The sequence below is a fragment of the Panthera pardus genome, unplaced genomic scaffold, assembly GCF_024362965.1.
Source record: "Panthera pardus isolate Hobbes unplaced genomic scaffold, ASM2436296v1 HiC_scaffold_6, whole genome shotgun sequence".
NCBI classification, from domain to species: Eukaryota; Metazoa; Chordata; class Mammalia; order Carnivora; family Felidae; genus Panthera; species Panthera pardus.
In genome coordinates this window covers 83,791,468-83,805,780 of record NW_026526991.1, presented here as the reverse complement: position 1 = coordinate 83,805,780, position 14,313 = coordinate 83,791,468, and the positions used below count along the sequence as shown (strand labels likewise).

Sequence of the window (14,313 nt, the reverse complement as noted above, 5' to 3'; positions counted from 1 at the left end):
AAGCATGGACCATTGTAAGTATAATTTAAATAAAATACGTATTTGCCAAATATCAACATCCGATTGTTTATACTTGTTATTTAAGTTTATTTTTATTTATTTTTGGGAGAGACATAGAAAACAAGCAGGGGATGAAGAGAGAGAGAGGGAGACAGAATTCCAAGCAGGCTCCATGCTGTCAGCAAAGAGCCCAATGCGGGGCTCAAACTCACGAACCAAGAGATCATGACCTGAGCCAAAAGTCAAGAGTCAAATGCTTAACCAACTGAGCCACCCAGGCGCCCCAATAGGGAATCCTATTTTATCCCAGTATAGACTTTGTTCAATTGGAAAAATCAGTTAAGTAGAAGAAAATGAAAGGTAAAAATTATCGCTAAAGTAACCAGTCAAAAGCAAAGTATCAACATGACAATTGTGAAGAAGAAATGCACATTGCTGTTATGTATGATGTGTTCTGGTGACATTCCTATTCTCCCTTCATTTCTCTCACATACTATTATAAGTAGGAAATGCACACAAATCTCAGTGCTATGTTGTTGGTTTTATTTCTGAAGTAGTTTTACTTTTTAAAGATCTATCCTACTATTAAAGAATATATAAAACGATTGAACCTGAGTTTACTTATTTGATAGTCATATGCACAACTATCTCCAAATCGGTAACTTTATCATTAGCTCACCCAGTCCAAAAAAAAAATGTGTTCCAAATGCTTGCAAAATTCATACGCAAAATATTTCTTACATATTGCACTCTATTTTGCTTAAAACTGACATAATGTTAAAAAAATAATAAAAGAAAGAGTTTACATACCCCAGTGGATCGCTAGCTCCTTCTGGACAGGAACTTATTTATCATCATCTTTGGGTTACCAGTGGCCGGCACAGCACCTGAGATATAAGGCATCCCCCATAAATGTGTTTGAATTAATTCAATGATAAAGTGCTGACTAGAATCCATTTGGAAGGAATGAGTTCAATGACATAACCATTCTATACATTAATCCTCTTCCTCTGTATCCTACATTATTAAAATAGCAGTGCACGTTCTTATACATTTGAATGACAACTTTATTCTGAAAACCATTCTCAAGAATAACTGCTTTTAAATTATTATTATACACTCTTGCTGTCCTTTGGGTTTGGTGAAGGCAATAAAGTGTTTGAAATCATGTACTTTTGAGTTAGGCAGACATAGATTTAAATCCTGTTTCCACCATCATTTTATTTACATGGTTTATATCTTATTTACAATGCTTAGCATACTGCCTGATACATAGGATGCCCTCAATAAATGATAACTACTATTTGCATTCATGACTCTTTCCCTCCCTCCTTTTCTGTGTGGTGAAGAATGACCTTATCCAAGGAAAGATCTGGCTTTGTCTTTGGCTACAGAGAGGTGATCTCTAGGGCCTCCATGTGTCACATCTGGCAGGAGTGTCTTTGCTTGCCTGAGGGCTTTGGCCACACAACAGTCAAACAGTGTGATTTTGGATGGGGGATTGGGGCCATGCAGTATCAGTTTTGCCTCTAGAAGGAACTGGAGATTAAAGGTATCAACCCATAGTGACATCCGGGAAGGGCTGGAGACTAAAGGTCAACAACTTGGGCAGTATGTAATTGCATCCCAATAAAAACTCTGGATGCCAAAGTCTCAAGTGAGCTTGCCTAGTTGACAATGCATGCTGTCACAATGATACTAGAAAAGTAATGCCTCCTGACTCTATCAGGAGAGCTCACTGAAAGCTCTGTGGTTGGTTCTGCAGGCCTCAAACTCAGACTCAGTCTCAGCCTTATACTTACCAGCTTGAGACTCGGCCTTACATACTTTTTCCCCTGGCAGATTTTAATGGATAGCCTTTCCCTGTAGTAAACTACAACTATGAGTATCATCTGTTTTAGTGAATACTTCTAGCAAATTGTCAAACTTGAAGGTGGTTTTAGAAATGTCTGAAACTTGGGAGTTGGTGTCAGAAGTGAGGAGTATGTGGAGAAATGTGTTTGTAGTTGACCGAGTTTGTAGTTGACTAATCATACGGCTGGTTAAACTCTTGTACCTTCCTTATTTAAATCTAGAAATTCCCCAAACTTTGAAAGATATTTTACTTTACACTCAAGTTACCTTAACAGAACTCTCACTATTAAAAATCACTTTGAAGTGATAGTGTTTTATGGCCTTGTCTTATTTTTTTCGTTGCTCACAAACAATAAAAACCACCCCCACCTCCACACTCCCAGTAATAAACGCAGAAGCATGTTTTGTTGGTTTTGTTTTGTTTTGGTAATGTGAATGGTAGTAATATTCAGAAGTGAATGAGTCACAAACAAGTAAAATTTCTAAAAATTAGTAATAGTTGATCTGTCAAGGTCAGATGTTAGAAAATTAACTTCATCAAAAGATGTGCCAGTTTTCAAACAAAATATTAATTAAATCACACTTTCATTTGTGCTTTTACTAAACGCTTACACTGCACTCTGCAAGAGGCTGTTCACAATCTTGTTGTTGGTAGTTTTTTGTTTTTTGGGGTTTTTTAAGGTTATAAACACAAATTTGGTAAGCAGAATTTAAGATGCCCCTCCCAAATCCTCCCAATTGGGGAACATGCTCTGCATAGTCCCGAGATATGTGAATATGACAGATTTGACTCTCATGAATAGGTTATATTACATAACACAATAGACTTTAAAGCAGTGGGGTTATCTGGGTGGACATGACCTTTTAAATCTTGATCTAAAGGGCAAAGACAGAGAAAGATGGAGATTTGATGCATAAAGAGGATTCAATACACCATTGCTGGCTTCAGGATGGGGGGAGCATCTACAGAACCCCCAGGGAAGCTATGGACCACCCCTGATAGCCAGCATGGAAATAGGGACCACAGTCCTACAACCAGAAAGAGCCGAGTTCTATCAACAAGAATGAGTTTGGAGGCAAATTTCTGGTTCCCCAAGAATGTGCAGATAATGAGAACTCAACCAGGCTAACCTTGATTTCAGCCTGTTGTTCTCTGAGCAGAGAGAGCCATGCCACGCTAGAGTCCTGACCTAGAGAACTCTGAGCTAGAAAGTGGTCACTGTTTTAAGCCACAAAGTTTTTGCTAATTTGACACACACCAATAAAAGCTAATAAACACAAGAACAAAACTGCATATGTTTGACTGACCTCTGTTCAGAATTTCACTCTGAAAATAGGGACACTTATGTGCTAAGATTCATTCACCATGTAGCCCCTAGTTTACCATAGCCAATACTGAAAATTCATAAACCCACTCTGAACAAGAAATACAGACAAGATACTATGCCATAAGCTATACACTGAATATTTGTGTCCTCCAAAATTCCTACGTTAAAACCTAATGCCCAATGTAACGGTATTAGGAGGTGGGGCCTTCAGTTCATGAGGGTGGAGCCCTTATGAATGGGATTCCTGCTCTTATCAAAGAGACCCCACAGAGCTTCCTACTCCTTTCTACCATGTGAGGTTACTGCAAAAAGATGGCCATTTAGAAAATGGGCTCTCTCCAGACACAATGTGCTGATGCCTTGATTATGGGCTTCCCAGTTACCGTAACTGTGAGAAATAAACTTCTGTTGTTTATAAGCCACTCACTTTATGGTATTTTATCATATTAGCTAAGACTAAGTATGGACTAAGAATGGAATGTTTTTATTGCCTATAAACAGATAATTTGGAAACCTCAACTCTCTCTCTCCTATATGGAAGGTGTTCAAAAAGTAACTTGAATATGCTGTGAATTATCTCTTGATTTTCTTGAGCCATCTTAAGGGGTGGGAACAGGCAGTGCTCAAGCCTTCTTGAGACATACATGGGAAACGACCATATGTTCATTGCAGAATGACAAACTCTCTATGTATCTAGAAAGAGGTTGGAGGTCACTTAAGAGGAATCTCCCGAGAGTCTTCATAGAACCTGCTGCCACAGCTGCTCCCCGTCTCATTCTCTTTTCATTCATTACTACAATGATGCCATATTATTTTTAATAAAACACAAATCTTATCATGTGGTTCCCCCACTCAAAATATCCAACTGTGATGGCCCTCAAGATAAATTTATTCATCCACTTATATGCTAACTATTTAAGTGTGTACAATATGCCAGGTTCGGGGCTAGGTGATAGGGACACGATAGTAAGTATGACAGACAAGGTCCTGCTCTTCACTGAGCTCTGCTCTTTCAAAAATATACTTCCTGTATTATTCATAAAAGACTGTTTTTTAAATGTTTTTTTTTTTATTTTGGGGGGGGGGGCAGAGTGTGAGTGAGGTAGGGGCAGAGAGAGAGGGAGACACAGAAGCCGAAGCAGGCTCCAGGCTCTGAGCTGTCAGCACAGAGTCCGACACAGGGCTCGAACTCACCAACTGTGAGATCATGACCTGAGCTCAAGTCCAACGCTTAACCAAATGAGTCACCCAGGCGCCCCCTATTTTTTAAAAATGTTTTAATATTTATTTACTTTTGAGAGAGCGCCCACCCATAAGCGGAGGAGGGCAGAGAGATAGGGGGACAGAGGATGCAAAGCAGCCTCTGTGCTGACAGCAGAGAGCCCTATGCAGGGCTCCAATTCACAATCCATGAGATCATGAGCCAAAGTTGAATGCTTAACCAACTGAGCCACCTATGTGCCTGACTATAATTAGTATTTAATCCTTAACTTGGGTTTCACTCCTCTGGGAAGCCCTCTTTGACAATTTTAGGCAAATTGGGCACCCCTTCTCTGTGTTCCCATAAAATACTGTTCCTAACCATATAATAACATTGACCATATTGTAATAAAATTGCATGAGATTACATATCTGAATCCTCCATAAGCAGAATATAGGGAGAAAATTCAAGAAGTGTATACATTCCAAATTCCTAGAGTCAATAAGAGATTATGAATGAGTAGTGCCCCTTGAGAGGAGCTAACCCTGGATCTACTTCCTTCTGTAGGATGGGATATACAATATATATACACAATGGAGAGAGTATCCTAACTTGAGAGTAAGAACTAATCTGGGAGGCTAGCTCTCAGAATGAGAGCCTGTGCTAGCCCACACATCTTACATTATGTTATGCTGTGATGATAATTCCTCCTGACCCTATATACCCTCTGTCTCAATTATGAGCTCCTGGGGGTCTGGCCCTTTGAAGACTCCAGTATGCAGGCTGGGAGGTCAGCTACTATCTAGCACAAAGAGGCTATTAATCAGCTTACCTAGTGAGACAACAATCTTGAATGACAGAATTTGAGAGTGAAAAGTTGTTTCAAGTTTTCTAAAACATTCCCTGTGAGAAAACACAAGCACAATGTGGATCCTCACAGACAGAGCCAATATAGGAACTCTCATGTACTTAGGGAGGAAGGGGAAAAGAAGTCTAGGGCAAGGAGAGATGCAGAGCTCAGAGACAGGGGCCAGGGTTTCTGCACATCTTGTTATTTAACCTATAAGGAGGTGGGGCAGGAGAATGTCAGCTGGATAAAAGGAATCCAAGGGCCTATGGGCTAACAGTTCTCTTTCATGGACGTCACCTGTTGGGGAGAGGATGGAGGAGGTCAGAGGCCTCTCAGAGGATCCCTGTTGTAAGTCTTATACCCACCTAACCTGCGAAGGAGAAATAAAACACTGGGGAAGGAAGGTTCCCAGGCAGACTAACTTAAAATGGGCTATTCTTCACAGGTTGTGTGCATGTACAAAGGACCTGACAACTTCTGTGTTCTGCTCCATCTTCTCCATTCCCAACACGCCCCCCCCTACACACACAAACACACACATACGTGACACAGAGGAAGACTGAGAAAGCCCTGAGATGAGAAAAGGAAGAAAGACTTCAAGGTAATGGTAGGTCAATAGCAGCTGCTCCAGTTCAAAATCTAAGTGGGGCTAACTACACCATCAAGAACGGAAGCCTCTACTGATAGAGACAGTATCAGAGAGCAGATGCCAGGAAGGATACAGAGGACATCCCCAGGGTCAGCAGCCTTAGATATCGTGCTCCACACTCCCGTGTCAGCCACAATGATTGATACATAAACCCCTCAAGATGGTTTTGTTAGTGTGGACAGGGGAGGGGCAGCAGGAAAGTGAGGTTTGTGAGGCACCTAGAAGGGCACAAAATGTAAGGAGCCATCCCCCTCAGGGTCATGCAAGCACAGGGTCACCACCAGAGAGGGAAGCCTCCTTACATTTTACACCCAAGGTGCCTCTCTCACCCCACCCTAGTCCTGGGTCTGGACGGGGAAATAGAGAAACAAGCAGCAAGAGATGATTTGATAGCAAAGACACTGAGTTATTTTGTGTTATATTGCATTTATTTTTAGTGCCTGTCAATCTGCCCAGTAGGGTAGGGACTCCAGAATAAGAATGCATTACAGAAACAGCTCCATTTTCTTTGTATATTAGAGTATAAGTAGATAAATTGTGAATCTATTAGATGTGTCTCAAAAATTATTATAATGTTTAATCAGATTATCTCTCTATGTAAATTACCCAAATCACTATAAAAATCATTTTTTTCTTTATACTTTTATACATTCTCTAAGCATATCATGTGCCTGTTAAATCACACGCTACCTCACTCAACACTGAAACAAAATCAAGAACATCAATTTCTTAAGCGCCAATAAAAAGATGGCCACTTTACTCCCCTGCCAGCCTAAAGCATATTTCCTAGCATCCTCTTGCGAAGTCTGCCAAAAAGACACATGATCTAAAATCTTATATTGCTATAAATCTGAGATACTATGGCAATTTGCCTAATTTAAGCCATTAAGACACGTGTCGTGGTTCCTTCCACAAATTTCAAGAATGTTCACATGTTCTATTTAATAACTCCATAGGTAGCAGTATTATGTAGGAAACTGCTGCTAGGACCTGCAGGTTTTACCTTTGTTCTCTACCAAGTAGCTGAGTGTTCTTGGATAAGTCACTTATTCTTTCAGGGTATTATATTCATCACACTAAAAGGCTAACCTAAACAACTTCCAAAGGCCCACCTGCTCTTCTAACATTTCTACTTCAAGGAGGCAGTATCTTCTAATGTTATTGCTCAAAAAATTTATTTTCAAGAGGCAGTAGTACAGAAACACACACAAAGTGAAACTGTAAAAACAGGATCATTTCCTCACTGCATTCTGTAGGTGAGGAAAATTTGTTTACTAGGGTAATGACAAAACTGTGCCTGGAACCCAGGGCTGCTCTTTACCAGCTTGGTGCTCTTCCTGGTGATTTCTAATCCTTTTGGAAAGGCCATTAGGGCTGAGAGTGCCAGCTCTGAAGCCAGCCTGCTAGGTTTACATTCCTGTTCTCACTCATCAGCTGTGTGATCCTCGCCTCAGTTTCCATGTCTACAAGATATGAGGAATAACACCAACTGCAAAGGGCTGTTGTGAGGAGTAAAATAATGAGTACAAAGCAAACGCATAGGACCCTTCCTGGCAGCCAGTAAGTACTTAGCAAATGTTGGTCTTTATTACTACTCTGATGGCACACGTGGACAATATGGAGACCAAAACATTCTGTGTGTACACAGAAGAGAACATAAAAGGTTTGCTAATAAATACCACTGGAGATTTACTCATCTAAAAAGTCCATTCCTTACTCTCCTAAGCACACCATATAGATAGCAGAAAGGAAGTTTTTGTCAGGACTAGAGATAAAAGAAATGTGAAGTCATTTACTAGCAGAGTTTTAGGGAGGAATCCTAGCTTCCCACCTTCACTTTATCATTAGTAACTGGATTCTGGAAAGCTAGACCATGTCTCCAAGTCTCAGTTTCCTTCTTGGAACTTTTCCTATCCAGGGACACTTCTGGAGGTTTCTCAGACGTCATTCATAATTGAGGTCAAAAAGGAGATTCCATATATTAATTTTAATAATTCTCATTAAGTGAACAATATATAATCTTTAATTACCAAATCTTTTATTTCCTTGTTTCACATCAGATTTCCTGCCATTATTAATTTAGGCATGATTATAGGAAAACATGCATAATTTGCAATTCAAACAGTCTTTAATCTTAAAAGGATTTCCATGGGTGGAAGAAATGGTGAACAAGTGCCCCAGCTCTGTCCCTTGCATGGCCCACCACTTGCACAAGGGATCTCAACTCATAAAGGAGGAGCAGCGCTGTATGGCTTTAAAATGACTTCATTCCCATATTTACATATTTTTAATAGGGCTATGATGAATCTCCTTCCGCTTGACTCCTATTTTGAGCTGTGATATTTTAATCTCCATTCTTGCTGCAACTTAGCAGATGAATGTGCAGTGTGACAGAGCTCAGAGGAAATAGTATAAATAAAGCAAAGTGGAGCTATGACATCTCACATTTTATAGCTTTTTTATTGTAGCCGAAGCATAAACAGAGCACAGCTGTGTTATACTTACCGCTGTGAGCACTCCCTCAATCCGCACCCCCTATTGCTTTTAAAAAGACAGTGCTCTTATTCAGAAAGCTATGGCTGTGGGTAGCATGGCCCCACCAGGGCAGCCTCTACCCCAGACCTGTCCATTTAATGTGTTTCTCCTCTTATAGATGTAGATTTGTCGTGTTCTGTATCATTCGTCTGACTGAAAACCAATATGCCAACCGTAGCCCAGACTGTACTGCAGCAAAAGTGCACTGCTCTCACCGAGTGGAAGACAACACCACAACCAAAACTATAATTTTCACTCCTTCTCAACACACACGTTGCACCCAAATAATGTCCAAACACTCTCTTAATAGAAGACACACAACTAGCTGGAAGTATTCAAAATAGTGCACTCTCTTAACGAGAAGCCCCTTCTAAAATGAAGAAGTTATACTTCTCACTTTCACGTTAATTCTTAGTCATGTTTGGGTGAAAGTTGGAAATGCCAAGAGGGTGAAACAGAGCGAGAGCTAAAAGAGTGGCACTGAGATGACCAAAATAATTTCACTTGCTGAGACAGTCATCAGAGTTTATAATTTTCCAGGCTTGTTACATACTTCAATAAACCTGAATAAGACACAGTAAACCAAGCAGCGAGCACATTCCACATTCTGACAAATAAGAAATTATGTATACACAGGGTCCAGGACAAGCACCTGATCTAAGCAAAGCCAATCAGAGTCCTTCCCTGAGATATTTTATTTAAGTAGGATGGAAAAAGCAGCAAGCTATGAAATTCCTGAGCTGGCATCCATGGAGACATTCCTCCCCTAGGGAGAAATCTCTATTGCAGCAAGACAGAGTAAAGTCGCTATCTAAAGTGACAGGGAGACAAGGCAAAGGGATCAAACCCTGAAAGAGGAGGACTCCATGGTCCCAACTTCTCCCTAGGCCAGTCCTCAGAAGCCATTCCTGCCTTCCCCCAATTTGGTTACTTGCCTTCTTTGTATTCCTTCACCCAACACATTTCAGCTTTTTCTTTTAAGCCACCTCAAATCAGGTTTCATCATAAATAAATAAATAAATAAATAAATAAATAAATAACCTAACTATTACACCTTCTAGAAGAGACACTCTTTTTCAGTTGGCTTAGGATTTTTTCTTCTTTTTTTCAAATACCACCACACTCTTTGTGGGAAGGAGGGAAAACCCTCTGGGCTTGTAAAGGAATGTGTAATGAAAATTCAAAGACACATGCATCCAAGTGAAAAGAATATAGGGGCATAGTAGCCTATACACCAGCGAAGTGAACTGAAAGACAGGAAGATTGATTTGCATCATCATTAACATGGAAAGAGAAAAGCACAAGAACACAATAACCGCAAGAACCACCTCCATTGACAAACATAATTGTTTCGAAACAACAGGCCCAACTGGGCTAACACAGGGGCAAAGTTGGTACCCCAAGCTTCTCAGCTATCTATCCGCCCAAAGTTGCTCTTCTGCCAAGCTCATTGTTTACCAAGCTGCCAGCCCAGCCCAGGGATCTGATTAGCAATTTGCACTTTTGTGAGAGGATTAACAGAATTCCTTTGTTTTGATGTCGGATTATCAAACTGCATCTTTAAAGAGGTGTGACCTCATCCAGATTCATAAGCCTGCTCCCTTGAGAATGACTTGAATTTTACTCTACTTGCGCAACATATAATTTCATAAAGGAGTTACTGTCAAAACATGGTACTCAATTCTTGATGTGTGCGAAGAAGCACATTTGTAATGTAAATAACCTCAGAAGTTTTGTGATATTTTAAAATAACCCATCTGGTGGGAAAACAAGGATTTTCAACCCATTTGGTTCCAGCACTGTAAATTAGTGTGCATCTAGCTCATAGAACCCAGAGATAAACCCCATTCTCAAACAGAGACTCATGATGCTTTTCTTTTCAAGGGCAAGCATTTTTAATTGTCCCATTCTCTTGAAATATTTTGAAAAAGGAAAGCAGAATGAGCAAAAGAATACACTGAGGAAAACCAAAGAATTCGATGGCTAAGTTCAACACGATGATGATATCAAACTGTTTATAGTGCATGGTCTGTGTGTCCAGCTTTACCTAAATAAAGATAAAGGAAGAAAAAACAACTCTGGTTTATATTTCATTGACTAATAGGCAACTAATCAGAAAGAGAGTCTTGGAAATTTCCACCAAAGTTGGGCACAAGTAAAACTTTCAAAGGGGGCATGTACAGGGTGGTATGCAACAGACTGAGAAAATTAGTCTGCAGACTTTGCACTGGTGTGATTTTTACTTGAGGTGGCCATCTCAGATAGAAGGCACAAGAACAGTCCGGGCTGTGAAAGGCATGCATTCCTGGTGTGAGAACTGTATCTTGGGAAGTACAGAAATGCTCATTCAGCTACAAATAGCAAAAGGGCAGTCTGGCCACAACAAATTCTCAAAAAGCCAGACACTGCTGCAGATGAAACGGCAGCTTTAGTTGTTGACAAACTAAAAATCAAAACAAACAACCAACCAGAACATCCTGTCTCATAAAGAGGAAGTATAATTAAATATGTGTCTATTTTTAATATTAATACAGATTGTTACCCAAGGTTGATAGATTGGGAATGTTTCTTTCAGTTAGGCAGGCCCTGATAAATCAGGTGAAAGGTATGTTTCTCTGTACATATGTATGTTTATAAGTACAATGCATATACACATGGCTATTAAATCGATGGTTCTTTTTTAATTAATTTATTTAGAGAGTGAGAGAGAAACAGAGCACAGGAGCAGGGGAGGGGCAGAGAGAGGGAAACAGAAAGTCCCAAGCAGGCTCCACGCTGTCAGCTCAGAGCCCGACATGGGGCTCGAACTCATGAGCCGTTAGATCATGACCTGAGCCGAAGTTGGACACTTAACCAACTGAGCCACTCAGGTGCCCCTGAATCCCTCTTAAACAGCTTTCTCTTATATTTGAAAATAGCCCTTCTACATGGATTATTTGCTAGTTTTGCCTTACTAACTAAATTGGAAGTATCCTTTAAAGGTGGATCATGGGGCGCCTGGGTGGCTCAGTCAGTTGAGCATCCGACTTCAGCTCAGGTCAGGATCTCACGGTTGGTTGGTAAGTTTGAGCCTCACATGGGGCTCTGTACTGACAGCTCAGAGCCTGGAGCCTGCTTCAGATTCTGTGTCTCCCTCTCTCTGTGCCCTTCCGCCACTCATGCTCGCCTGCGCTCGCTCTCTCGCTCTCTCTCAAAAATCAATAAACATTAAAAAAAAATTTTTTTTAAGTGGATCATGTCTCTTAAGAGTCTCATCCAGTGGCCTGCATACAGTTTGGTGTTCAATAAAAGTTGGATAAATAAATTCAAAAGACTTGTAGTTAATTAAACAAATACGTCAGGGAGAGTGGGAGGAAAAAAATAATTTAGTAAGAATTTGACTTTAACCACAAAGCTGCCTATATGGAATTCAAGAAGAAAACAATGTGCATTATTTATACTTTCTGTAACCATAAATATAGAACACCAGCCAAAATCAACCTTGAATTATTCATTTAGTCAACATATATCTGTAGAATGTCTCCATTTGCTAGGAACTAACTTGGGCTCCAGAGATAGAGCGGTAAACAAAACTAACCACCTCCTTGCCCTCGTACAGCTAACATTCTACTCGGGGAGAAAAAAAAAAAAAAAGATAAATGAATTGATATTATGCTATGCTAGTTAGAAAAGGGCTAAGGACAAAGATTCAAGAGGTGATAGAAAGTGTTTAGGGAAGTGCTAGATAAAGTTTTAGAGGAGAAGGAAGGGCCTCACTGAGAAGGTGCCATTTGAGTCAAGACCTGAAGGAAGGGCTGGTATGACTAATTCGGTAATGGAGCAAGAGCATTATAGGTAGAGGAAACCTTGTAGAATGCAAAAGCCTTAAGAAGGGTGGTGCCCAGCCTGTTAGAGAAAGACCAATGGGCAGTATGGTTACTGCTGAGTGAGTGAGAGGAGGAGAAGCAGAAGGTGAACTCAGCAAACAGAAGGATAGGGGCTGACTCTGCTCCATGAGGGTCGCGGTTAAGGACTCCACTGAGGAAGGAAGCCATTGCAGGGTCTGGAGCAGAGAAGGACAGAATATGACTAATCTGATTTACACTGTAAAGGATCACCCTGGCTGCCGTATGAAAACTGACTGAAGGGGAACAAAGGCAGGAGTTCAGTTAGAAGCCTACAGCCGCAAGCGGAAATGATTGTGGCTTGGACCAGACTGGAAATAGTGGAGATGAGGAAAGGTCCTCAGAGCTTGGAAATATGTTGAAGGTCATGCTGACAGAGTTTTGCCACGGGATTAGGTGGAGTACAAGTGAAAGATAGGAGTCGAGGATGATGAAAGTTTTGGGGTCTGAGCAATGAGAAGAATGGATTTTCCTTTACCTGGGCCAAGGAAAGACTTCCAGGGAAACAGGTGTGAAGGGCACATCCAGGGCTCATATAGATGTGCAGTGTGGAGTTGCCAAGGAGCCATTCCGGCATGTGTGTGTGGAGTTCAGGAGAGAGGTCACAATGTAACAGAAGTTTATATTTCCCAAACAACATTTTTCCTAGCTCTGAACACTACAAGCAATTGTTTTTGAACGAGTCTTTATTTAAAAGGACAGAATTTGCAGGGTCTAACATAATGGCCTTTTAAAAAGTACAGAAATCCGTATCCAGCCATTTGCCTTTAATAGAAACAATTTCTTAAAGATCATACACTGATAAATCATAGGCAGTTAAATTCATGCTGTCAATGCACATAATGAATGCTAAAGGAATAGCCTAAGTTTGGTCGTCTGACCTGATAGGTCTGGAGATCAGATAATTCAGAACAAATATTTAGCACCATCCCTGGATGTATATGTTTCACATTTTTCCAGGAATGGAAAGGAAACTTACATGCTCATGCTTCTGAAGGTCTGTTGAGGATACCTCATATTGAGCACATTTTATGTTTCAGCTTCAAGATTTATGTAAAATTTTAAAAATAAACTTAAAAGATTTTATGTTTTAAAGTTCTTAATTATATGACTTGACCTTTAAATCACTATGTAAAAATGACTTTGAGAACTGTATATTAATTACATTATAGTCATTATCATCATCACCATCATAGCTATCTTTTCTTAAGCTCTACTACATCCCAGGCCTTGTGTATGACTTTTATAATACTACATATCAGACTCTGTGTGCTCTATGTATTAAATCATTTAATATTAACCCCACATTATTCATAAATATTTGTTACACCCAAGCCAAATGTCTTATGAAAGAACTTTATACAGAAATGTCTTCTATTTCATTGTGAAATCAAAAACAACAGCGAAGAATAAAATGTACATAAATATGGGGAATTGGAAGCAATTGAGAAAGTTCTACTCCTGGGTACTTGTCATGTAAGTGGGAAATGTCCATCTGAACAATAATCCTATACTAAATGTCCTCTACCAAATTAAATGCCCTATTCCAGTGAAACATCATCCATGACAATGAATTGACAATAATTTGAGTTGCTGGTTAATAAAAATTAATATAGCACTTGTAGAAATAAAAAGTAATCTAAAACTATTGGCCTTTAGTAAAGAGCAAAATTACTGTACAAAATATTGAAAGGAAAAAAGTTACATTTCTAAAAATCCAACCAATCTAATCAAGTATTTATGATATGTATCTGGATGTCCAGAAACAAATTAAAATAGAAAATATACTTCCACAGTCTTCAGTATTTCTTCCAAATCCTATATCCACTCAAGTTGGCAGGACATAATCAGTGGTTTATTTGGATATTGTCCACAGTTGTAAATGAGCATCATCGTTTCTGTGTTTTGGCAATGGACCATGTAAATGATTATACTGCTATATATTTAATGTAGTAGATATAAAACATGGCACAAAGTAAAAGTACCAAGTTTAGAAAACCATCTCATCAAAT

At 39.7% G+C, this 14,313-nt stretch overlaps 1 protein-coding gene across 8 annotated transcripts in view; it reads right to left on the bottom strand.

Moving 5' to 3' along the window:
• The window catches only part of SOX5 (SRY-box transcription factor 5), a 1,011,059-nt gene that overhangs the window by 827,507 nt on the left and 169,239 nt on the right, over positions 1 to 14,313 (bottom strand). For 7 of the 8 annotated variants that reach the window (XM_019452504.2, XM_019452503.2, XM_019452501.2 and 4 more), the window contains exon 3: positions 811 to 887. The gene's annotated coding sequence lies outside the window, so the exon portion shown is untranslated. Of the gene's footprint in view, positions 1 to 810; positions 888 to 6,184; positions 6,203 to 14,313 lie in introns of those variants that run through there. The other variant, XM_053895315.1, reaches the window with a different exon arrangement.